The sequence below is a fragment of the Phoca vitulina genome, unplaced genomic scaffold (assembly GCF_004348235.1).
Source record: "Phoca vitulina isolate PV1807 unplaced genomic scaffold, GSC_HSeal_1.0 scaffold67, whole genome shotgun sequence".
NCBI lineage: Eukaryota > Metazoa > Chordata > Mammalia > Carnivora > Phocidae > Phoca > Phoca vitulina.
In genome coordinates, this window is record NW_022589770.1 from 13,710,092 (window position 1) to 13,736,713 (window position 26,622).

General features: G+C 40.0%; 1 protein-coding gene across 13 annotated transcripts in view; it reads right to left on the reverse strand.

Annotated features, from left to right (window-relative positions):
• The window catches only part of KDM4C (lysine demethylase 4C), a 478,025-nt gene that overhangs the window by 288,036 nt on the left and 163,367 nt on the right, over positions 1–26,622 (reverse strand). The gene's annotated exons all lie outside the window — the stretch shown is intronic.

Genomic DNA, 26,622 nt, shown 5'->3' on the forward strand with positions numbered 1-26,622 from the left:
CCCCATCAGCTATTTCACCCATCCTCCCACCCACCTCCCCTCTGGTAATCATCACTTTGTTCTCCAGAGTTAACAGTCTGTTTCTTGGTTTGTCGGTCTTTTTTTTTCACTTCACGCATTTGTTTTGTTTCTTAAAATCTACATGTGAGTGAAATCATATGGTATTTGTCTTTCTCTGGCATATTTCACTGAGCATAATACACTAATAGCTCCACCATGTTGTTGAAATATGGCAAGATTTCATTCTTTTTTACGGCAGAGCAATATTCCAGTGTGTGTGTGTGTGTGTGTGTGTGTGTGTGTGTGTGTGTGTGTCACCCCTTCTTTATCCATTTATCAATCAATGGACACCTAGGCTGCTTCCATAATTTGGCTATTGTAAATAATCCTACCATAAAAATATGGATGCATGTATCACTTTGAATTCATATTTTTGTATTCTTTTGGTAAATACCAAGTAAGCACAATTGCTAGATCATAGGGTAGTTCTATTTTTAACATTTTAACATGCTCTTTTCCACAGTGGCTGCACCAGTTTGCATTCCCACCAACAGTTTAAGAGGGTTCCCCTTTCTCTGCATCCTTGCCAACATCTGTCATTTCCTGACTTGTTAATTTTAGCCATTCTGACTGGTGTAAGGTGGTATCTCATTGTAGTTTTGATTTGCATTTTCCTGATGGTAAGTGACGATAAGCATCTTTTCATGTGTCTATATGTCTTCTTTGGAGAAATGTCTGTTCATTGTCTTCTGCCCATTTTTAATTGGATTAGTTGTTTTCTGGGTGCTGAGTTTTAGAAGTTCTTTATATATTTTGGATACTAACCCTTTATCGGATATGTCACTTGCAAATATCTTCTCCCATTCTGTAGGTTGCCTTCTAGTTTTGTTGACTGTTTGCTCACTGTACAAAAACTTTTTATTTTGATGTAGTCCCATAGTTTATTTGTACTTTCGTTTCCCTTGCCTCAGGAGACATATCTAGAAAAAAGTTGTTGCAGATGATGTCGAAGAAGTTACTGCCTGTGTTCTCTTCTAGGATTTTTATGGGTTCAATTCTCACATGTAGGTATCTAATCCATTTTGTATTTATTTTTGTGTATGATATAAGAAAGTAGTCCAGTTTCATTCTTTTGTATGTTGCCGTCCAGTTTTCCCAATACCACTTCTTTTTGGTTTTTATTTATTTATTTTTATTTTTAAAGATTTTATTTATCTTTTTGAGAGAGAGAGAGCACAAGTGGGGGGGGGAACAGCAGAGGGAGAGGAGAAAGCAGGCTCTCCACTGAGCAGGGAACCTGATGCAGGGCTCAATCCCAGGGCCCTGGGATCATGACCTGAGCTGAGGGCAGATGCTCAACTGACTGAGCCACCCAGGCACACCCCCAATACCACTTGCTGAAGAGACTTTTTCCCATTGGATATTCTTTCCTGCTTTGTCAAACATTAATTGACCATATAATTGTGCATTTATTTCTGGGTTTTCTATTCTGTTCTATTGATCTCTGTGTCTATTTTTGTGCCAGAACCATACTGTTTTGATCACTACAGCTTTTTAATATAACTTGAAATCCAGAATTGTGATGCCTCCAGCTTTGCTTTGCTTTGCTTTTTCAAGACTGCTTTGGCTATTTGGGGTCTTTTGTGGTTCCATACACATTTTAGAATTGTTTGTTCTAGTTCTGTGAAAAATGCTGTTGGTATTTTGATAGGGATTGCGCTAAATGTTTGGATTGCTCTGGGTAGTACAGACATTTTAACAATATTTGTTCTTCCAATCCACAAGCATAGAGTATCATTCCATTTCTTTATGTCATCTTCAATTTCTTTTCGTAAGTGTTTATTATAGTTTTCAGAGTACAGATCTTTTACCTCTCTGGTTAGATTTATTCCTAGGTATCTTATTATTTTTGGTGCAATTCTAAATGGGATTGTCTTACTAATTTCTTTCTGCTACTTCATTATTACTGTATAGAAATGTAACAGATTTTCTGTATATTGACTGTGTCCTGAGACCTTACTGAATTAATCTATCAGTTCTAGTACTTTTTGGTGGCGTTTACAGGGTTTTTGATATATAGTATCATGTCATCTGCCAATAGGGGAAGTTTTACTTCTTCCTTGCCAATCTAGATGCCTTTTATTTCTTTTTGTTGTCTGATTGCTGTGGCTAGGACTTCCAGTATTATGTTGAATAAAAGCGGTGAGACTGGACATCCTTGTCTTGTTCCTGACCTTAGGGAAAAGGCTCTCCATTTTTCCCCATTGAGAATGATGTTAGCTGTGGGTTTTTCATAAATGGCCTTTATTATGTTGAGGTATGTTCCTTCTAAACCTACTTTGTTGAGGGTTTTATCATGAATGGATGTAGTACTTTGTCAAATGCTTTTTCTGTGTCTATTGAAATGATCAGATGGTTCCTATCCTTTGTTTTATTGATGTGATGTATCATGTTGATTGATTTGTGAATATTGAACCACCTTGCAACCTAGGAATAAATCCCACTAGATTGTGATGAATGATTTTTTAAATGTATTATTAAATCTTGTTTACTACTATTTTGTTGAGGTTTGCATATCTGTTCATCAGAGATATTGGACTATAGTTCTCATTTTTTCTGGTGTCTTTATCCGGTTTGGATATCAGGGTAATGCTAGCCTCAAGTTTTCCTTCCTCTTCTATTTTTTGAAATAGTTTGAGTAGAATAGGTACTAACTCTTTTTTAAATGTTTGGTAGAATTCGCCTGCGAAGCCATCCGGCCCTGACTTTTGTTTGTTGGGAGTTTTTAGATTACTGATTGAAATTTCTTTGCTGGTTATTGGTCTGTTCAAATTTTTTATTTCTTCCTGTTTCGGTTTTGGTAGTTTATATGTTTTAGGAATTTATACATTTCTTCTCGGTTGTCTAATTTGCTGGCATATAGTTTTTCATAATATTCTCTTATAATTATTTGTATTTCTGTGGTGTTGTTTGTTTTTTCTCCTCTCTCATTTGTGATTTTATTTATTTGGGTCCTTTCTCTTTGTTTCTTGATAAGTCTGACTGGAGGTTTATCGTTTTACTGAGTTTTTTCAGTGAACCAGCTCGTGCTTTCGTTGATCTGTTCTACTGTATTTTTGGTTTCCATATCATTAATTTCCACTATAATCTTTATTATTTTCTACGTTCTGCTGGTTTTAGGTTCGTTTAGGACTTTTCTAAGTCCTTTAGGTATAAGGATAGGTTGTTTATCTGACATTTTTCTTGCTTCTTGAGGAAGGCCTGTATTGCTATAAAAGTCCCTCTTAGAACTGCTTCTGCTACATCCCAGAGGTTTTGGACCATTGTGTTTCATTTTCATCTGTTTCCATATACTTTTCAATTTCTTCTTTTATTTCTTGGTTGACCCATTCACTGTTTAGTAGCATGTTATTTAACCTCCATATATTTGTGGTCTTCCCAGATTTTTTCTTGTGATTGACTTCTAATTTCATAGCATTGCGGGCAAAGAAGATGCATAGTAGGACTTCAATTTTTTTGAATTTTTGAGGCTTGTTTTGCGGCCTAATATGTGATCTACTCTGGAGAATGTTCCACATGCACTTGAAAAGAATATGTATTCTGCTGTTTTAAGATGGAATGCTCTGAATATATCTGTTAAGTCCATCTGATCCAGTGTGTCATTCAAAGCCATTGTTTCCTTGTTGAGTTTCTGTTTAGATGATCAGTCCATTGATGTAAGTTGGCTGTTAAACTCCTCTACTATTGTATTATTATCAATTAGTTCCTTTGTGTTTGTTATTACCTGTTTTATGTATTTGGGTGCTCCCATGTTGGGTGCATAAATATTTACAATTGTTATATCTTCTTGTTGGATTGTCCCCTTTATTATGATATACTGTCCTTGTCTCTTGTTACAGTCTGTTTTAAAGTCTAGTTTGTACGATATAAATATTGCTACCCCAGGTTTCTTTTGACATCACTTGCATGACAGATGTTTCTCCACCCCTTCACTTTCCTTTTTTTTTTTTTAAAGATTTATTTATTTCTTTTAGAGAGAGAGAAAACATAAGCGTGGCAGGGGAGCAGAGCGAGAGAGAGTCCTAAGCAGATTCCATGATGAATGTGGAGCCTGACGTGAGGCTCAAGATCACAACCTGAGCCAAAACCAAGAGACGCTTAACCACCTGCACCACCCAGGTGCCCCTCCAACCCCCTTACTTTCAATCTGCAGGTGTCTTTAGGTCTAAAATGAGTGTCTTATAGGCAGCATATACATGGGTCTTGCTTTTTTTTTTTTTATCTAATCTGTCACACTATGTCTTTTGATTGGAGCCTTTAGTCAATTTACATTCAAAGTAATTACTGACAGATATGTATTTATTGTCATTTTATTATTTATTTTGTGGTTGTTTCTGACAATATTCTCTGATCCTTTCTTGTCTTTCTTTCTTTCATGGTTTGCTGATTTCCTTTAGTGATATATATATGGATTTCTTTCTCTTTATTCTTTACATATTAGTGGTTTTTTATATATGGTTACCATTAAGTTTGTATAATAACCTCTTCTGCATATAGCACTCTATATTAAGTTGATGGTCATTTAAGTTTGAACCCATTGACCCAGGAGTGTCTCCAATGTGTGCTGCGTGTGCTCTGCTGTTTTGTCCTGGTCGCTTTATCCTTCAGGGCTCTTTGCCTGTTGTGGGCAGTGTTTGGTCCCTGGCCTAAATGTGGCATGTTTTAACTAGGTGTGCTCTGGTCTGCTTGTGAAATGAGACCTGTTGCCACCACCATTGGAACTGAGGCTCCACAAACTCCCAGGTCGTAAGATAGGATTTTGGTGGGGATTTGGGCTGCTCTTCTGGGGGAAGGGATCTGCTGCACTAGGACTGAAGCAAGGTGTCTGGGAAGGGTGATTTCATCAAAGCCGGGGGTGTGGGGTGGGGGGGAGCTGGGAAGTTGCGGGAGGGGGGTTGGTGCTTGGTGTAAGCAAGTTAGATAGCAAGTGTCAGTGCTAGGCTGGTTCCTGTAGTTGGCCCTGTGTTTATGCTGAGGGGTGGGGAAGGGAAATGGCACTTGCTCGTTCCTTTGCTCCTAGAGGGGTCTCTCTGTGAACACTGCCTCTCTGGGATACGCTCTGAGATGAGCAAATAACCTCCCCACTGTGTGACCCATGAGCTTTTCAGATTACTATTTCCACACTGTATGTCCATGGGTTGTTTGCTTGCCTTCTTTCCAAGAGCAGCCCCAGTGCCCGCCAGGCTCTTCCCAAGCCAAGCCCAGTGACCTTTAGAACTCCAGGCTTTTAGCCCCACTGGTTGCCAGAACTCACAAAATTCAGCCCCTCTCACTTTCCAATCCAATTACTAAGGGGATTCATTTTCCCCATGCACTCCCCTGTGTGCTAGTCTGTCTCTCACCCTTCTCTGGAACTGTGGCTCCCTCCCCACCCTGGTGGCCACAATCTATTTCTCTTCCAAATCGCATCTTCACACTTCTTATCTTCTTAATGTGGCCCCTCCTCTACTGTTAGTTGTGGAGTTTTTTTCTGCTGGCTTCAAGTCAATTTCTGGGGTATTTAGGATGATTTGATAGTTATCTAGTTGTATTTGTAGAATGAGGTGAACAATCCTCCCACTCTGCTGCCATCAACCCCTTCTCTCCCCAAATGTACACTTTTTCAACAAACTTTTTCCTGAGGGCCCTAAACTAAGGGATTAAAAAAGTGGGGGATGGCACATTCCTAGGCTTATGGATTACTCAGTGATTTCTTCTAAAAGTCCAGTATTGGAGGCCATAATAATATGATGCCAAATCTTATTTCCCAAAGTCTATGCATCAGAGAACCAGGATGGTCTACTTGGTCACTGGACATATCACATACTTTCCCCTCTCTGTACTCTGGCTGCAGCTTTTGTCTGATGGACAAAAACCCTACCACTTGAGTACCTACATACCTGTTAGAATACAGCATCCTTCATGAGGTATTTTCCTAGTGGCATCCAACCCATCCCTCTTACCAAAGCCCCAAACACCATGGCGGAATCTCTCTCATATTACTTGTACTCTTCTTCAGGGCATGAGTGATTTAATGATGGCTACACACATGGGAACTCATTTCCCTACTAAACCTCCAGTACCTTTTCTGTCCTCATGCATCTCTGTCTAGCCTGCAGTGTTAAGCCAGGGCCCTGGTCACATTATTACCTAAGATTTCTTTGTAATTGGCAGTAACTTTAGAGAGTTAATTGTCCAATTTCTTATAAGCTGATATAATTCTTATATATATCTCCACAGTAAACATTTTTCCCAGATAAGACTTCCATTAAGATATGAGCAGTGCTTACTGACATCCACAGCCCCAGGAAGGCTAATATTCAAGAACAGTATTCACTGATATGGAGGAAATTATTATTAAGCATGAATGTTTACTTGAGGGCCATTTATTGGGTGCATAAAAGTATCTTTATTAACTAATGAAGAGTATTTCTTAATAAAACACTAATTACTGTGACCTTTTTTAACTTTAAATCTTACAATTCTATTTGTTGTGTATCACTAACTGTTAACCAATATTTTTCTCAAGAAAATTATTTTGTTCAATATATACTGCTTTGAGCATCTATAAACCTACTATAGCGAGGTGATGGTAGTTTCACCCTGGAGGTGGCAATAAGGAGGGTGGAGGGTGTCCTACATGGAAAAACAAGGTAAGTATCCAACAATGCCTGCTGCACTCATCACAGGGGATCAAGGTCCAAAGTGTGTGTAGGGGGGATGGCGGGGGAGAGGGACGACAAAGGAGGGGAGACAAAGTAATCCAAACACCTGCAGAGTCAGGAAACTATAATTGCCAGTGTTACCCTGAAGGATTCTGGCGTAAGACAGGAGTCACAGGCAAAGGACAAGACTGCAGTAGTGTATCTCAATATGTATTCAGAGGACTGCAGGCATCAGAATACTCTGAGATGCTTGGTACAAAGTGCAGCTGCAAAGGAGTGGAAGCCTGCTTCTACATTTTTTACGGGAACTCCAGGTTTCTTCTGTACATGAAAGTGAAAGAACTACTAGATTAGGTTTATCATCTTTTTACAACAAAGGAATACTAATTGATTAAGACATATAAGTAATTACACTGTGCAGATCCCTTTAAAATATATTTTTAAATAAATGCCACTAACTCAAATAGCTGCTTTATTTTCTAGGCATTCTGTGTATTACGTGCTCAACAAAAAAAATGAAAGGATCTATATAAAAAGATTATAGAGAAATTTACAGAAACAACTCATGTAGACAATTATGTAAATATTGACAGAATGGGGCAGAAGTTATTTTGAGGATGTGAAAATTCAACACACATATCCCAAAAACCCTACCTCTGGCTGCCCTGGAGTATTTCCCATCAGTGGCTGTATCTGACCTGTAGGAGATCCCAAGTACTGCTGACTCTGAATAATTTTACTTCTGTGAGGAGTCTTGGGAGACAGAGACATTTTAGCACAGCACCAAGGAAAATCTCTTTCTCCTCTGACAAACTGAAACCAATTAAGTCAAAAGCATCACATTGATCCAATTATACCAGGAAGAGTTAAAATGAGACTAATATTCTAAAGACCCTCAGGACTCATTAAGAGTGAGTAACACTCTTCAGGGGCCAGTAAAATTAATGACATTTCAGAAATGAGACTCTTATGAGCCATAAAAGAAAGAAGTGGCAGAGGGTTGTAGAAATCAAGTCTATTTTAATCCTTAAAAACTAAAGAAAACATTTGAAAGAAAATCTCTACAATTTCTTTAAAATAGTAAAGATGGACTTCTTACATATTTTTTGGCACCCACAAAATCTCCTTCCTTCTTACGTATCTCAAAAGTGGGTTGCAAATCTGACTAAGGTACCAGCTGGTTAACTTCAAAGCAGGTAACTCATGGGCTTCAGTTTCTTTCTCCATAAAATGGAACTGCTAAGAAGAGTCAACTCAATAGAAGGGATAAAGTTCCTGGACCAGTGACTGGGGCAGAGTAGACGAAGTAGCCACTTAACTAAAGGAACAGCCTCTACACCTTAATTTCTATCTTATTCTATAGCTTACGTACACTGTCTCCTTACTGAACTGTTGAAAGGGGTGGGAGGGGGAGTCAAACAGGATAACATGTACACTGCTTTGTGAAAAGTAAAGCATTACACTCAAATGTTAGCTGTTATTAACTTGGAAATGGAAGAATAAACACAATTAAAAGAGATCTGACACCCAGGATAGGTAAGTAAATAGTAAAAGGGCATTTAGTTTCTTTAAATGAGTTCAAGTCTCTTTCATTCCTTCAATATTTATTGAACAAAAGGCAAGGGCCAAGCATTTGTCTTCAATGACCTACAAGGGATATTAGACATAAGCAAACACAAGAAAGAAAAGTCTAAGCATTGTAATTAAGGTAAAGATAACTAGGGATTTCACAGTAGAGAGAGATTACTTCAAGCTTAGGGTAAATCTTCACAAAAACGAAGCAGTTGAAACAGCCCCGAAGTATGTAGAGTTTGGATAAAGAACATATTTCAGGTAACAGCACAAGGCAAAGCAGGGAGATGAAGAAGCACAGGTGGGGGAGATGAAGAAGCACAGGTAATTCATTTCTGCTAAAGCACAGAATATAGGTAGTGCTGGGCCAACAGCCTGGAAAATGGGCTACAGACAAGCTGTAGAGGGCCCTGCATGTATATCTCAGGAAACAGAGACTTAAAGAATCCTGGGAGCTGGGCTTCCTTGCTCAAAATCCTTTCACAAAGGAATTTCAGAGTTTTGTATTCTCAGAGTAATCTGACATATTTTAAGAGGGAGGCTAGAGCCAAGGGTAACCATCAACCTCCAAGGTGGTTAAAAGGTGAATGTTTGAAAAAGAAATGGGTAGGCAACAATGCAACAAGCAAAGTGACTATCACGGGGGATAATGAAAGAAGCACCAACAACACAGCAAAAGATCTCAGCTTTTATCTGCTACAAAAATATAGTATCCTTAATGGAAAAACAGAACATAGGTGAGTGAGGTATGAATGATATTCCAGGATACTTAAGTAATGCTCAAGATGATCACAGAAGTACTGACTACAATCTTTGGGAAACTATAGGGAACTAGGACACCCGAGTCCACATTGTGAGAGGAGTGATACAAAGTGTAGCCAATCAGCCAGCACCTACTATCTCAGCTTTTTCTGGGCACAGGAAACACAGCACAAACAAGACTAATAAAAGTGCCTGCTCACTCACAAGGGGCTTACCTTCTAGTGTAGGTAAGACAAATAACTAAATTGATAAAGACCTTGAAGACAAAGAAGAGGGCCAAGGGCAGACCTCTGTGACCTTCTAGTATTTAGAGGCCTGATAAAGGAGGCTGAGAAATAGCCAGAGAGTTGGAAGAAAACCAGGTGAGTGTAGTGTTATGAGGAGAAAAGAAGGTCATGTTTCAAGGATGGAGAGGTTAGATAAAATGAGGATGGGGAACTAACTAATGGCTTTGGCCCAAAGAAGACCTTGATGGAAGCTGTGCTGACAGCCCGGTGTGAGTGTGCTAAAGCAGCAACGTGAGGTGAGGAAATAGAGACAGTAAGTAGAGCAACTCTTTCCAAGAGTGTGAGGGTGTGGGAGCCAAGGTGAGGTCGTTTTTCAAGATGGGGAGAGTGGCCCCATGCTACCGAAAAGTCAAATAAGATGAGAACAAAGACTAATACTGATTTTGGGTAAGGTATAGGCCAATAACTCAAGCAGTTTCAGTGGAGTAGTCAGACAAAATAACAATGAGAATGCCTTGAGAGGGTCAGGAAGCCTCCATAGAAAGGATGGATGGCCACCGCAAAGGGAAGCTTCTTGCTTTGGGGGTAAGTCTGATACATCTCATATTCTAATTAATGAATTTGTCATGAGTTCCTCTATCACCATCACCTGAGAGTCTAGGTAAAAATGATCAGGGGTGTTCTTAAGTATAAAGCCTAAAGAGTTTATTTTCTTCTAGTGGTAATGGTAAAAATTCTGCACTGACCTTACTGAAAAACTAGCCACCCAATATATTTCCCATAAGTCATATAAGTAATAATTAAGGAAAATGAACACCCATATATTTAATTGCATGTACCAATAATACTGGCATGCTTATGAATACAAAATTGAGCAACAATTAAGAGGCAAAAATACAACTGAGAATGACCAGATCATCTAAAAAGGGTTTACAATGCTAAACTACAAATTCTAAAACCCTATAATATAGTCTCTCAGATAAGTCATAACATTAGGAGCATCGTCTAATAATTTGCAAACTACTGAACATACCCCAATTATTTTACAATTCTAAACATCCTTTTCCCTAGTCTGTATCTGTGATAAACAATGTTTGAAGGCATTTGATTTGTTTTTCCCAGCATGTGTTCTTAGCACCAGGCCTTATTCACCCTAGATTGCAGAGTGAGACATAAAGGAGGGTTGAAGTTAATACTGGAAAGATCCTGTGGCTTCTCATTGAGAGGTAGATAATCAGTTTCATATGTAACTGCTGCTATGAACAACTCATGAAATAATTCTGATTATGCAAAAATTGACTATGGCTACAAAATCTTACCAAAGCAAAAAATGAAAGCAAACGCTCAGAGAATAAGATTCTACCTTTCACCTAATATTTCCCTCTCCTTCATTTTTATTTTGATCTCTTTTGCTTTTTCTCTCTACATCTCCTTCTCTAATTTCTCTACATGGAAAATTTCCATTTTCTCTCTACATTTCCTTCTCTAATACCATCTCATACTTGTTTACATTTATGAACCCCTTATATTTGTTCATTCAATTCTCATACCAACACATTTTTGGGTTTTTTTTTTTTAAGATTTTATTTCTTTTAAGCTTTTATTTATTTGTTTGACAGAGAGAGAGAGCGAGCAGAAGCAGGGGAAGTGGCAGGCAGAGGGAGAGGGAGAAGCAGGCTCCCTGCAGAACAGGGGAAGCCCAATGTGGGACTCGATCCCAGGACCCTGGGATCATGACCTGAGCCGAAGACAGTCACTTCACCAACTGAGCCACCCAGGCGCCCTCATACCAACACATTTTACGGACATTCTCATATAAGCGATGAGAAAATTGAAGCTGAAAGACATGAGTGGACCTGTCTATCAAGTTCTGAGAAGGCCAGTTTTATTTTGCCACTACCACCACAGATGCCTCTCCCAGTTGAAGCCTACAGCTTTGAGACATATATTCTTATAAGACCCAATGCCTAATACCACTTGCCACCACACTGCTTAATTTGCTCACAAAGAGGAGAAACTTGGTTTATCAACAAACCACCATCAAAGAAAAGGACTTTATTTTTACTATCACCAGCTGGTCACAAGGTCATTTTTAAGAGCAAAATGAAGACGTGCTGCCCATACGGTTGTCTCGAACCACGAGATTTTATCGTTCACGATGGCTATTCTCAGAAACTGCTCGCTGTAATCCAGAGAAGGGGAATTCAGGGTCTATTAAGGATCCATCTGCAAAATTCCACTTCAGTGACTGGTAATCCCAGTACCCCAGGCTGACCACAGCTCAACATAAAAAACAGTGCTTTTCCACATCCCAATGCCTTTTATAAAATATAAACTTGACATTTCTCAAGAAGTGGTACTACATCACTTCAGCTACCATAAAATCAAAAACAAAAATAAAACCTGACTTTGAACTTGAACTGCAACTGAAGAAATCTTGAATCTCAAATGAGATCTGAATCTCAATAAAAAACAAATAATTCACATGTTAATTGGGGGAAGGAGGAAAAAAGGAACTACAATGATCTACTGTAAAAATTTCTTTAAAAACACGTTTTAGAGTAGGAGACCTGGATTTCGTCTCCTCTCAGGAATTCAGCTGGACAGGGATCAAACCATTCTGAACACCTACGAACTCAACAGGAGACCGAAGAAAAGAATAGCAACAACTCTCTGAACAGAAAAGCGACCACTTTCTGGAAGGTAGGACGTGTGGAGAAGTGAATCCGAAGCCATATTTGGGAGGATAGACGGTGGGGGAGGGGCCTCCGTCAGCCGCTTCTGGCAAGTGATAGAGCCACGGAGCACAAAATCGGAACTTTTAGAAGTCTGCTCTGCTGAGGGACGTTGCTCCAGTGGCTAAGCGGGGGGTGGAACCCTCGTGGGACAGTGTGGTCTCAGGACCCTCGGGGTCACAGAAAGACCAGGGGTGCCTGAGTGCGGCAGAGCTCCCAGGTATCGGAGCGGGGAAGCCGGATGCAGAGACAGAGCCCAGGCGCGGGCTCTCAGCTCGGGGTTGCCATAAACCGTGATCCGCGGCACAGTCGGGCCACTGCTCCTCCAGCAGGGACCCAACAAGCGGCAGATCCGGGGAGACTCGCCTTCCTCCCCCGGGAGGAGAGGTGCGGGAGCGCACCGCGGGGATCGGCTGAGTTTGGAGACTCCACACGGGGTCGGGTGCCAGAGATAGAAATGCGTGGTCACAGGCCGGGTGAGCACGGAGTGTGGCCGGAGACCGGGGAGACGGGAGTGACTGACGGCTTTTCTCTGGGGGCTCACTGAGGAGCGGGGCCCCAAGTTCTCAGCTCCTCCGAGGCGGAGATTGGGAGGCCACCATTTTCACTCTCCGCCTCCAAAGCTGTACGGAAAGCTTGCAGGGAACAAAAGCTCCCGAGAGCAAACCCGAGCAGATTACTTAGCCTGGACCGGGCAAGGGCGGGGCAATTCCGCCTCCGGCAAAGACATTTGGGAACCACAGCAACAGGCCCCTCCCCCAGAAGATCAGCAAGAACAGCCAGCCAAGACCAAGTTTACCGATCAATGAGAACGGCAGAACTCCAGCGCTAGGGGAACACTGCACATAGAATTCATGGCTTTTTTACCATGATTCTTTAGTCTTTCAAAGTTAATTTTTTTTAACTTCTTTTTTTTTGAATTTTTCTTTTTCCCTTTTTCAACCAACATCTTATCAATCCCTTTTTTTTTTTTAAAGATTTTGTTTATTTATTTGAGAGAGAGAATGAGATAGAAAGAGAGAGCATGAGAAGGGGGAGGGTCAGAGGGAGAAGCAGACTCCCTGCTGAGCAGGGAGCCCGATGCGGGACTCGATCCCGGGACTCCAGGATCATGACCTGAGCCGAAGGCAGTGTCTTAACCAACTGAGCCACCCAGGCGCCCTATCAATCCCTTTATTAAAAAACATTTTTATTTTTCATTTTTAGAGTCATATTCTATCCCTTCATAGTAGTTACCCATGTTTTTGGCATATATATATAAGTTGTTCTCTCTTTAAAATTTTGAGATAGTTTCTTCTAACAGATCAAAATATACCCTAAATCTCTAGTGTATGGTTTTTTTCTACTCCCCTGCCTGATCAGATTCTCTCACTTTTTTTTTCTTTTTTTTTAAATCCTCTTCTTTCTTTTTTCAAACAACTTATCAATTCCTTTTATAAAATTTTTTATAATTTCCATCTTTACAGTCATATTCCATCCCTTCATCATATCAACCCTTATTTTTGTACATATATAAGTTTTTCTTTCTTTAAAATTTTGGGAGGCACTTTCTTTTAACAGACCAAAATACACGCAAAATCTAGTGTGGGGCACTGATCTATATACCAGCCTGATCATATTTGATCACATTCTGTTTTTTGTTTTGTTTTGTTCTGTTTTTCTTTGTTTTTATCTTTCTCTTTTACTTTTTCTTTTTTTTTTTTTTTCTTTTTTCTCTCTTTCCCTTTCTTTTCCCACTGCTTCAGGTCTTTTCTGATTTGTTTAGAGTATATTTTCTGGGGACGTTGTTACCCTGCTAGCATTTTGTTATCTCATTAATCTATTCTCCTCTGCACAAAATGACAAGATGGAAAAAATCACCTCAACAAAAAGAACAAGAGGTAGTACCGACTGCCAGGGACCTACTCAATACGGACATTAGTACGATGTCAGATCTAGATTTCAGAATCATCACTTTAAAGATACTAGCTGGGCTTGAAAAAAGCATGGAAGTTATTAGAGAAATCCTTTCTGGAGAAGTAAAAGAACTAAAATCTAACCAAGTAGAAATCAAAAAAGCTATTAATGAGGTGCAATCAAATATGGGAGTGCTAACTGCTAGGATAAATAAGGCAGAAGAGAGAATCAGTGAGATAGAAGACCAAATGCTGGAAAATAAAGAAGCTGAGAAAAAGAAAGATAAACAACTACTGGATCACGAGGGCAGAATTCGAGAGATAAGCGATACCATAAGACGAAACAACATTAGAACAATTGGGATCCCAGAAAAAGAAGAAAGAGAGAGAGGGGCAGAAGGTATAATGGAGCAAATTATAGCAGAGAACTTCCCTAATTTGGGGAAGGAAACAGGCATCAAAATCCAGGAAGCACAGAGAACCCTTCTCAAAATCAATAAAAATAGGTCAACACCCCGACATCTAATAGTAAAACTTACGAGTCTCAGAGATAAAGAGAAAATCCTGAAAGCAGCTCAGGAGAAGAGATATGTAACCTACAATGGTAGAAACATTAGATTGGCAACAGACCTATCCACAGAGACCTGGCAGGCCAGAAAGGACTGGCAGGATATATTCAGAGCACTAAATGAGAAAAACAGGCAGCCAAGAATACTATATCCAGCTAGGCTGTCATTGAAAATTGAAGGAGAGATAAAAAGCTTCCAGGACAAACAAAAACTAAAGGAATTTGCAAACACGAAACCAGCCCTAACAGAAATCTTGAAAGGGGTCCTCTAAGCAAAGAGAGAGCCTAAAAGCAACATAGACCAGAAAGGAACACAGACAATATACAGTAACAGTCACCTACAGGCAATACAATGGCACTAAATTCCTATCTTTCAATAGTTACCCTGAATGTAAATGGGCTAAATGCCCCAATCAAAAGACACAGGCTATCAGATTGGATTAAAAAACAAGACCCATCGATATGCTGTCTGCAAGAGACTCATTTTAGACCCAAAGACACCCCCAGATTGAAAGTGAGGGGGTGGAAAACCATTTACCATGCTAATGGACACCAAAAGAAAGCTGGGGTGGCAATCCTTATATCAGACAAATTAGATTTTAAACCAAAGACTGTAATAAGAGATGAGGAAAGACACTATATCCTACTTAAAGGGTCTATCCAACAAGAAGATCTAACAATTGTAAATATCTATGCCCCTAACATGGGAGCAGCCAATTATATAAGGCAATTAATAACAAAAGCAAAGAAACACATCGACAACAATACAATAATAGTGGGGGACTTTAACACCCCCCTCACTGAAATGGACAGATCGTCTAAGCAAAAGATCAACAAGGAAATAAAGACTTTAAATGACACACTGGACCAAATGGACTTCACAGATATATTCAGAACATTCCATCCCAAAGCAACGGAATACACATTCTTCTCTAGTGCCCATGGAACATTCTCCAGAATAGATCACATCCTAGGTCATAAATCAGGTCTCAACCGGTACCAAAAGATTGGGATCATTCCCTGCCTATTTTCAGACCACAATGCTTTGAAACTAGAACTCAATCACAAGAGGAAAGTTGGAAAGAACTCAAATACATGGAGGCTAAAGAGCATCCTACTGAAGAATGAATGGGTCAACCAGGAAATTAAAGAAGAATTAAAAAAATTCATGGAAACCAATGAAAATGAAAACACAACTATTCAAAATCTTTGGGATACAGCAAAGGCAGTCCTAAGAGGAAAGTATATAGCAATACAAGCCTTTCTCAAGAAACAAGAAAGGTCTCAAGTACACAACCTAACCCTACACCTAAAGGAGCTGGAGAAAGAACAGCAAATAAAGCCTAAACCCAGCAGGAGAAGAGAAATAATAAAGATCAGAGCAGAAATCAATGAAATAGAAACCAAAAGAACAGTAGAACAGATCAACGAAACTAGGAGCTGGTTCTTTGAAAGAATTAACAAGATTGATAAGCCCCTGGCCAGACTTCTCAAAAAGAAAAGAGAAATGACCCAAATCAACAAAATCATGAATGAAAGAGGAGAAATCACAACCAACACCAAAGAAATACAAACAATTATAAGAACATATTATGAGCAACTCTATGCCAGCAAATTAGATAACCTGGAAGTAATGGATGCATTCCTAGAGATGTATCAACTACCAAAACTGATCCAGGAAGAAATAGAAAACCTGAACAGACCTATAACCACTAAGGAAATAGAAGCAGTCATCAAAAATCTCCCAAAACACAAAAGCCCAGGGCCAGATGGCTTCCCAGGGGAATTCTACCAAACATTTAAAGAAGAATTAATACCTATCCTTCTGAAACTGTTCCAAAAAATAGAAATGGAAGGAAAACTTCCAAACTCATTTTATGAGGCCAGCATTACCTTGATCCCAAAACCAGACAAAGACCCCATCAAAAAGGAGAATTACAGACCAATATCCCTAATGAACATGGATGCAAAAATTCTCACCAAAATACTAGCCAATAGGATCCAACAGTACATTAAAAGGATTATTCACCACGACCAAGTCGGATTTATCCCTGGGCTGCAAGGTTGGTTCAACATCCGCAAATCAATCAACGTGATACAATACATTAACAAAAGAAAGAACAAGAATCATATGATCCTCTCGATAGATGCAGAAAAAGCATTTGACAAAGTACAGCATCCTTTCTTGATCAAAACTCTTCAGAGTATAGGCATAGAGGGTACATATCTCAATATCATAAAAGCCATCTATGAAAAACCTACAGCGAATATCATTCTCAATGGGGAAAAACTGAGAGCTTTCCCCCTAAGGTCAGGAACGCGGCAGGGATGTCCACTATCACCACTGCTATTCAACATAGTATTGGAAGTCTTAGCCACAGCAATCAGACAACAAAAAGAAATCAAAGGCATCCAAATCAGCAAAGAAGAAGTCAAACTCTCACTCTTTGCAGATGATATGATATGTTATGTGGAAAATCCCAAAGACTCCACCCCAAAACTGCTCGAACTCATACAGGAACTCAGTAAAGTGGCAGGATATAAAATCAATGCACACAAGTCAGTGGCATTCAATTCCAGACTTCCAGCTCTACTACAAAGCTGTCATCATCAAGACAGTATGGTACTGGCACAAAAACAGACACATAGATCAATGGAACAGAATAGAGAGCCCAGAAATGGACCCTCAATTCTATGGTCAACTAATCTTTGACAAAGCAGGAAAGAATGTCCAATGGAAAAAAGACAGTCTCTTCAACAAATGGTGTTGGGAAAATTGGACAGCCACATGCAGAAGAATGAAACTGGACCATTTCCTTACACCACACACAAAAATAGACTCCAAATGGTTGAAAGACCTCAATGTGAGACAGGAGTCCATCAAAATCCTAAAGGAGAACACAGGCAGCAACCTCTTCGACCTCAGCCGCAGCAACTTCTTCCTAGAAACATCGCCAAAGGCAAGGGAAGCAAGGGCAAAAATGAACTATTGGGACTTCATCAAGATAAAAAGCTTTTGCAAAGCAAAGGAAACAGTCAACAAAACCAAAAGACAACTGACAGAATGGGAGAAGATATTTGCAAATGACATATCAGATAAAGGGCTAGTATCCAAAATCTATAAAGAACTCATCAAACTCAACACCCAAAGAACAAAGAATCCAATCAAGAAATGGGCAGAAGACATGAACAGACATTTTTCCAAAGAAGACATCCAAACGGCCAACAGACACATGAAGAAGTGCTCAATATCGCTCGGCATCAGGGAAATCCAAATCAAAACCTCAATGAGATACCACCTCACACCAGTCACAATGGCTAAAATTAACAAGTCAGGAAATGACAGATGTTGGCAGGGATGCGGAGAAAGGGGAACCCTCCTACACTCTTGGTGGGAATGCAAGCTGGTGCAGCCACTCTGGAAAACAGTATGGAGGTTCCTCAAAAAGTTGAAAATAGAGCTACCATATGACCCAGCAATTGCACTACTGGGTATTTACCCCAAAGATACAGAAGTAGGGATCCGAAAGGGTACGTGCACCCCGATGTTTATAGCAGCAATGTCCACAATAGCCAAACTGTGGAAAGAGCCAAGATGTCCATCAACAGATGACTGGATAGAGAAGATGTGGTATATATATACAATGGAATATTATGCAGCCATCAAAAGGAATGAGATCTTGCCATTTGCAATGACGTGGATGGAACTGGAGGGTATTATGCTGAGCGAAATAAGTCAAACAGAGAAAGACATGTATCATATGACCTCACTGATATGAGGAATTCTTAATCTCAGGAAACAAACTGCGGGTTGCTGGAGTGGGGGTGGGGTGGGAGGGATGGGGTGACTGGGTGATAGACACTGGGGAGGGTATGTGCTCTGGTAAGCGCTGTGAATTGTGCAAGACTGTTGAATCTCAGATCTGTACCTCTGAAACAAATAATGTAATATATGTTAAGAAAAAAAAAAAAGAAGGTAGCAGGAGGGGAAGACTGAAGGGGGGGAAATCGGAGGGGTAGACGAACCATGAGAGACGATGGACTCTGAAAAGCAAACTGAGGGTTCTAGAGGGGAGGGGGGTGGGAGGATCGGTTAGCCTGGTGATGGGTATTGAGGAGGGCACGTTCTGCATGGAGCACTGGGTGTTATGCACAAACAATGAATCATGGAACACTACATCTAAAACTAATGATGTAATGTATGGGGATTAACATAACAATAAAAACATTAAAAAAAAAAAACACGTTTTATAACAGCAATTTTCCAAACAGTGAAGGAGCCCATGATAAACCATCATTCCACTATCTCAGGTCAAGAGAGTTCTGGAATCAAGCTTATCCTAGGCAAAAGAAAGCAACTAAGCCCAAATTATTAAAGTTTGTATCTCTTTCATTTGATCCACATATTTTTCTATGGTAACCACATCCTACAGTATCATTCATATCATAACCATTAGAAGCCCTTCCACGGCTATCATGTGAGATGTGCCACCAACAGCGACAGCCCTGCAATGTTGACATATGATCATAACAAGTCCCAGGGAAGCACAACTCAGGCATCCCAGGAAGAGTTTTAAGAAGAAAGAATGAATGGTCTGTGATCGAGAACCCATACTGTGCAAGCTTCAAAATGGAATACTGAACCCTCAAGTAAAGACTTAGAAAGTTAAATAGTAAACAGAATACAGATTTCCTTTAATGTTCATTGTCATATGCCTGGCTCGTTTCAGAACTTCAAAAGTAGGACACCTAAGACTCACTAACACAAAACATCAACATTCAAGCTTTGGTACCAAAATATGTTTTTATAGAGAAAGAACTAATGCCAGACAAATTAGTATGAGCTGAAGGCCTTACTCTGATCAACAAAATTCTCTACCACCCATAATTTTTAATTAAAAAAAATAGATACAGTACACAACCTATCTTGTGTCTATATTAATGGCAAAGCAGAATCCAGAGAGCAAAAGAAAGAATCATTTTTAGGAAAAATATTTTCAGTTTTTATGTTTAATAAAAATGCCTCTCACAAAATCCACAAGAGTTTTCTGAGTCAATATAGTATGAGTTGGCCTCAGCAGAAAACAGGTGAAATGTTAAACATTGGAATAATCTGAGAAGGACTGAATTAAGGGACAGAACAGGTATAGGCAGGGCATAGAAAAACAGAAGAGACAGAGTAGGACCCGGGGCCAGATAACAGCAGAGTTTTCACTAAAGCTAGGTCTGAAATGCCTTGAGAAGGGAGCAGTTACCAGAATCTGTAGGGGAGTACCTGTGAGAATTGTCTAAAGCAGCTGCTGTCACTGGGCCCTCCTTCTCCTCCCATCCCCAGCCCAGCCCTTCCTGCCTGCTCCTTGGTGCAGAAAATTGGGCTTAATGTTCAAGAAGCAGAGAGGTAGTAGAGGAGTTGAAGAGGTGAGGAGTACCTGTGTCTGGAAACGACATATGTTGGCTGAAGAGCAATCATGTAGCATTTGTGTACCTGGTAAGATCTTTAAATATTAACGTAAGTGAAATGGGAAGTCATGGAAAGGGATTTTAAGCAGAGAAGTGTACGATCTGAACAAAGGTTTTAAAGGTGTCCCCCTGGCCTCTAAATTAAGAATTGACAGGAACAGGGAGACTTTGAGAGTCACTGGGATAATTCAGGTGTGTGATAATAGTGGTTGGACCAGAGTAGTAGAGGCTAGAGTGGTGAGAAGTGGTCACTTTCATGTAGATTTGAAAGGTGGAGAATCCCGGAGATAATGGATGTGTAATTAAAGAGAAAGAGAGACATCAATAAAGACTCCAGAGTTTTGGATCTGAGCAACTAAAGGAACAGAGTTGTAATTAAATAAGATGTAGAAACCGGTAAGAGGAGTTACTGGATTTAAGTCTGTGAAGCCTATTAGACATCCAAATGGAGTAATCAGCCTGGATCACTTGGCACGAGTTTGTGGGTTCAGAGGAAAAGTCCAGGATAGAGACATAAATTTAGTAGTCAGCAGAAATCAGCATATGGATATTTAAAATTGCAAGACTGAATTCAATCATAAGGGAGCAAGTATAGACAGAAGAGAGAAACCCAAGGACTGAGCCCTACAGTTCTCCAATGTTATGATGTTTGAGAGATAGAGGAAACCAACAAAAGAGACTGAGAAGGAAAAACTGGGTAACATGGAAGGAAATCAGGAATGTGCAGTGTCCTCAGAAACCAAGGGAAGAAGATGCTTCAAGGAGAATGAAATGTACTTGTACCAAATGCTGCTAATAGGTCAGGTGAGATGAGAATTAAAGAATAATATAATTTAGCAACACTGGGTTACAAGTGAGTTTGACAAAAGCAGTTCTGGGAGCATGGAGAGGGTCAAAGAGTGTGGCAGTTAAAAAGAAACTGGAAAATGAAGGGGGGGGTGGTGTAGATCAGAGAGGGAGATGAACCATGAGAGACTGTGGACTCTGAGAATCAAACTGAGGGTTTTAGAGGGGAGGAGGGTAGGGGGATGGGTGAGCCCGGTGATGGGTATTAAGGAGGGCACGTATTTCACAGAGCACTGGGTGTTATATGCGAACAATGAATCATGGAACACTACATCAAAAACTAATGATGTACTGTATGGTGACTAACATAACATAATAAATAAATAAATAAATAAAAATAAGTCTTTTTAAAAAAAGAGAGAGAAACTGGAAAAAAAATGAAATTGGAAAGCAAATATAGGTAATTCCTTTAAAGAGTACTGTTAAAAAGGGAAGCAAAGAAAAGGGGTAATAAGTCTGATGAGACGAGGGATTATGAGAATCTTTCAGATAGGAGAAATAACAGCTTGTAGAATGATGAGAATGATCCAGTAAGGAAAGAAAAACTGACAATGCAGGAAGAAGCCTGAGGAACTGGTGAAGCAATGTTCTTGAAGGTGCAAGGGGGGCTGGGGTCAAGTGCACAAGTGGCCTCAAGTAGAAGCAAAAACAATTTATCCAGAGTAACAGAACAGGAGATTGAGTATATGAGCCCTGGTGCTGGTGGGAATCTGTGGAAGTTCTCTTACTTTCTCACTGAAATGAGAGCAAGGCATTTAACAGAGAATGAGGATGGAGACAAGAAGGGGAACTAGAGGATGTGGCTGGACTGCTGGGCATCATAAAATGCCCACCTGAGGTCTTGGATCTGGGAAGAGCAGTTGGGATGGTTGTGTGCTTGTCCCCAACCATAGTCGGCTGTACAGGGACAAGCATGGAGAGCAGGGAGATAGGTGAGCAGAACCAGTTGGGGGTGTGACAAGTAAGAGAAGGGCTATGGTGTGAAGAGAAAGATGACAATGATAGGATATAATCTGCTGGAGAGGAAGTGAGAGCATGAGGGAGATGAGCAACCATGAAAAGTAGAATCAGTGGATTTTAGTTCCTGCTAGGGTTCAAGGGTGCGCTGGAATTAAGGTAGTAGAAGGAATGAGCGGAAGAGACAGGGGTGGATGTCACAGGATAAGATGCCTGAAACTGGAATTAGGAAGACAGTGCACATATTAGACCACAAGAATGACTGACCAAGGTAGGGTGGGGACAAGATCACTGGAAGAGAGGAAATCAAGGCAGGAGCTGCCCAGCAATGATTTCAGGCTTTTCTGAACACCTTTCCCATGAAGTAGAGGGTGACTCCACTTCATGCCTAAACTCTCACATCTCCAAGTCACTTCAGCCAATGAAAATAACTCATATTACTGTAAGTGATTTAACCCTCTTGCATGAAATAAACAAACAAAAAGCTTAATGACCTAACTAATCTCTAATGGGTGAAATATGAATACTCCAATTATATCATATCCCAAAAATCAGAGAGACAGATAAATGGAACTGGGATGTTTCCACTGTAATCCGCAATCATATGGCCACCCACGAAGCACAGGAAAACATGCAGCTTTACAGTCATTTGGCCAAAAAGGAAAATATTCAAAGGTGATCAAAATTTCTTAAAAATACAGACTTCATTATTTTTAATTAAAGAATAGTTGGCAAACAATATTACACTAGTTTCAGATATACAACATAGTGATTTGACAATCTATATATTATGCTATGCTAGCCACAAATTTAACTACCATCTGTCACCATACAATGCCATGACACTACCATTGACTATATTCCCTATGCTGTTCCTTTCATCCCCGTGACTTATTCATTTCATACCTGGAAGCCTGTATTGCCCATTCCCCTTCACCCATTTTGCCCATCTCCCTACCCCCTTCCTGTCTGGCAACCACCAGTCTGTTCTCTGAATTTATGGATCTGTTTCTAAATGCAGTCTTATTTTAGAAGACACAGTCTTCTTAACAGGCATGTAATATTCAATGCTTAAAATAAAACAAAACATCCTGCTAAAACCTCTTCATGGGCCAGATCTGTTTTCTTTTTTATTCAGATCTGGTGTTATTCATACTTTATTCCCATATATAAATTACCTGGCATGTGACTGGAACTTAACATGTATCTGCTGAATAAATGTCAAAAACTTTATTTGGTCAAAAGAACTAGCCAAAAAAGAAAAATGCTCTTATTAAAATTGTAAACATACCTATTGTTGTATTTTCACCATTGTGTTTCATAAAGGGTTCATATTGAAACTTTTCTCAAAAATGGCCAATGGCATCCCCAAAGAATAAAAAGGTCCAAATTTCTCTGTGTAACATTCAAGGTATTTCATAGCCTGACTATACCCACCATTCTAGAAGTACTTCATCTCAAACCACAGAGAGACAACTGTCAAAAACATCCTGCCATGACTTCACTCAAGCTGCTGATTCCCTCTTTCATTTTTTTTTTTAAAGATTTTATTTATTTATTTATTTATTTGACAGAGAGAGACACAGTGAGAGAGGGAACACAAGCAGGGCGAGTGGGAGACGAAGAAGCAGGCTTCCCGCCTAGCAGGGAGCCCGCCACGGGGCCGACCCCAGGACCCTGGGATCATGACCTGAGCCGAAGGCAGACGCTTAACAACTGAGCCACCCAGGCGCCCCTTTGCTGATTCCCGCTTTCAGACACATACTTCTGAACCACCAATACTTGAAAAATCCCATCCAATCTCCACCAGCTCAAATATTAGCTCTCTCACAAAACATTTCAGATCCCTGCCATGTTAGAATTAAACCCTCCCCATCCAGTATTCCGTATTACCTTGTGACTTTGTTACAGCATTAATCAGTGATAAACAGCCCAGTCTGTTGCATATTCAAATTAAAAACTGTCTCTGTGGCCTCTCACAGCCAGCATAGATCCTGTCACTACCATAGGCTGATAATGTTAGCTCTATTAACCAAAAGCTTACAATAGAATCTGAACACATTTAGCTGGCCCTTCCCTTGTTCTTCAAGAGCTATACCTTAAATGCAACGTATACCCACCAAGATTAAAGCTAAAATAAGGCCCAAGGAAAATATGTAAGTTGCTGTACCATTCAAGGAAAGAAAAACAAAATCAAAAGTTCTCTTTATTCTTGAGACAAATGGATTTCTTCCCACACACTGTTGTTTTCTTAAGAGTTAAAAACAATCTGGGGTGCCTGGGAGGCTCAGTCAGTTAGGCGTCCAACTCTGTTTCAGCTCAGGTCATGATCTCATGGGTCATGGGATCCAGCCCCTCTTGGGGCTCTGCACTCAGCGGGGAGTCTGCTTAAAGGTTCTCTCCCTATGCCCCTCCCCCCACTCACATGCTCGCTCACACGTGCTCTCTCTAAAATAAGTAAATCTGTAAAAGAGTTAAAAACAATCAAGTCTTGGCAATGAAAGAGCATTAAAAATGTCAAGTAAAATGAGGACAATGACTTCTTAATGACTAGACTATAATAATCATTTTCTATCGCTTTTGAATTGAAAGAGAATTTAACCCCCAACCTCAAAGTGGCAAGCATCTCCAATTCTTCATCATGGCAGTAGCTAAAAGAATACACTGAATATGATTCCTTCAAAGGAAGGTCCATTTCTTTTGTTTCCTATCCCTTTTACCATGCAATCCCCTAACCCCCTCATGAAGATGTGAAGACCCTAATACATGTTCATAGGCGGATGAGAGAACACCTATTTTGCAAAATCTAAACAGCAGGAGCAGATAATGTGCTTCTTGCCAAAAGAGAAAATAAGAGATGATGCATTCTAGCAAATCAATAAGATGATGTATCTTAAAAGCTATAAAGAAAGCTTATAACTTTCCTAAACTACAAAGCACCTCATAAAAAAATTCTACCATTCTAGATGCTTTCAGAATGTTATTTTTGAATACAGTTTAATTAACTCCAGAATTTCATATTTGTGGCCCATTCTCATACAATCCTTACAACACAGAAAAATAAGTAGCAAAATCAAAAAGACATACAAAGAAATCTGAGTAATTCTTATTTTTTTTAATGTTAAAGGGCAGTCATAAATTAGTCCAATACCTCTGCATTCCTCATTACAAACACTAATTTTACCAAAAGTATGTAGCATACCATAAGGGTATTATTACGCGGGCCAGGGAATAACATACTCTTTTCTCACTTTCTTAGACAAACCTATTTAGAATAGGAAAATAAGAAGTGTCAGTGTCATAAACAAAGATCACAACAGGGCTCTCAACTGCAAATAAAGACAATGTAACAAAATTCAAACAGAATAGGAGAAAGTGTGGTTGAAAGAGTTCTTAGCATTCTGACCTTTAATTTATTACCTGTACACAAGTATCATGCTATCTTTTTTCTCTACACTTAACAAGTAATATGTTTCAATTAAAACTGCACAAAATTGACATCGGCTGGCCTCAAGGGATGTCAAATACAGCTGTTTGTTTTTAATAGTAACCTTATGAATTTTCATCTGGGAATTTTCAATTCTGCTTATATATGTTATCATAAAAGTTGCCCAATTTCTCCCAAGTGTTAGCTTCACTGATAAGAAGGAAGGAAAGGGAGGCACCTGGGTGGCTCAGTCGGTTAAGCGTCTGCCCCCAGCTCAGGTCATGATCCCAGAGTCCTGGGATCGAGCCCGCATCGGGCTCCCTGCTTAGCGGGGAGCCTGCTTCTCACTCTGCCTCTGCTGCTCCTGCTGCTTGTGCTCTCTCTCTCTGTCAAATAAATAAAATCTTAAAAAAAAAAAAAAAAGAAGAAGAAGAAGGGGTTGCCTGGGTGGCTCAGATGGTTAAGCGTCTGCCTTCGGCTCAGGTCATGATCCCAGGGTCCTGGGATCGAGCCCCGCATCGGGCTCCCTGCTCTGCAGGGAAGCCTGCTTCTCCCTCTCCCTCTGCTCTCCCCCTGCTCATTCTCTCTCTCTCTGTATCTCTGTGTCTCAAATGAATAAATAAAATCTTAAAAAAAAAAAAAAAGAAGATAGGAAAGGAAGAAAAGAAGAAAGGAAGACAGGCAGACAGGCAAGCAGACAGGTTGTAGCACCCCCAAAGAAGCCTCTGCCTAGCCATGAGGGAAGGTGAAGTCCACTGACCCACACCTTCAAGAGGAGGTGCCAAATAACAGCTAAAGAGCTGCCTCTCACCAATCCCACTGGAAAGCACTTTGAATACAAGATGTATTCATTCCCAGCAGGCACAAAGCATGGACTGAAAAAGAATATACTTCATAAAAATCCATTTTATAAACTTGAGCCTAAGATAGTGCATTAGATTCCATAAATGTTGCATTACATTACAAAAAAAAATGTGTGTGTTTCACCATATGCTTTAAGAATACTACCTAAACAGTTGGGGTTTTTTCAAAGTTTTAAACCAATTTGCTTGCATTTAAATTTTAATACTAGGGAAACATTTTCATGCAAGAATTTTTATTTTTCAATTCATATCTCTGGGCAGCTAACTCTAAAAGACTACAATCAAACTGTATTACCTACTAAGAAATCTGAACATTTACTTTTCCTAGTATGAGTGCTGGTCTTTTGTTTATTTGAAAACAGAGAAGTGGGGCGCCTGGATGGCTTGGTCAGTTGAGCATCTGACTCTTGATTTTGGCTTAGGTCATGATCTCAGGGTCATGAGATTAAGCCCCGTGACAGGCTCTGAGCTCAGCACAGGGTCCACTTGAGATTCTCTCTCTCCTTCTCCCTCTGCTTACCAGCGTGCTTGAAAGAAAGAAAGGAAAGGAAGGGAAGGGAAGGGAAGGGAAGGGAAGGGAAGGGAAGGGAAGGGAAGGGAAGGGAA